Source organism: Orycteropus afer, unplaced genomic scaffold, assembly GCF_000298275.1.
Source record: "Orycteropus afer afer isolate SDZICR_OR568_19922 unplaced genomic scaffold, OryAfe1.0 scaffold00130, whole genome shotgun sequence".
NCBI classification, from domain to species: Eukaryota; Metazoa; Chordata; class Mammalia; order Tubulidentata; family Orycteropodidae; genus Orycteropus; species Orycteropus afer.
This window is the reverse complement of record NW_006921717.1, coordinates 6,965,827-6,966,603: the sequence shown is the minus strand read 5'-3', so window position 1 is coordinate 6,966,603 and position 777 is coordinate 6,965,827. Positions and strand designations below refer to the sequence as shown.

Below are 777 nucleotides of genomic sequence, written 5' to 3'. Positions count from 1 at the left end.
TCAGTATAACAGCACTCTTCCTGTTTCCTCACTGGGTTCCCTGTTCCCGTTTGTCTGTCTTTCCTGCCCTTTCCTGCCTTCTGAGCTTTGTTTTGAGGCAAATGCTGCCCTTTTAATTGTACTAGGAGTACTTTCCTCCTTGGTGTTATTACTCATTTTGTAGGCATATCTATTGTTTGGCTAACAGTTGATCCCCTGGAGTGGGTTCAGTTCTAGGATTGAAGGGCATCTAAGGGCCACAGCTCTTTGGGGTTCTACCAGTCTCTATCAGACCAACAAGTCTGGTCTTTTTATAATTTTGAATTTTGTTCCACAATTTTTCTTTCTTTGTTTCTGTCCAGGACTTTCTATTATGATCCCGACCAGAGCTGTCAGTAATGGTAGCCAGATACCATCTAATTCTGGTCTCAAGATGGTAGAGGATAGGAATTTGCATTTTTGAGCCTTTGAACACAGTTGGAACAATTAAAAAGAGAAAAATAAATTCAAAAAATGACCATTGCGCAGAAGACATCAAGCTCAATTGGCATAACATACTACACAAAAGCATTGTTCCACATCCTACTTTGGCAAGTAGTGATCTGGGATCTTAAAAGCTTGCAAGTGGCTATCTAGGTACAATGATGGGTCTCTCTTTGTCCAGCAAAGAAGAATGAAGGAAACCAAAGACACATGGGAACAGTTATTCCAAGGGACTGGTACACCATGGGATCCTCAGCCTGTATGACTATGAGACCAGAAGAACTAGATGGTGCCTGGCTACCACTGTCAACCACT

General features: G+C 42.0%; 1 protein-coding gene across 1 annotated transcript in view; it reads left to right on the top strand.

Moving 5' to 3' along the window:
- The window catches only part of ASRGL1 (asparaginase and isoaspartyl peptidase 1), a 26,143-nt gene that overhangs the window by 9,345 nt on the left and 16,021 nt on the right, over positions 1-777 (top strand). The gene's annotated exons all lie outside the window — the stretch shown is intronic.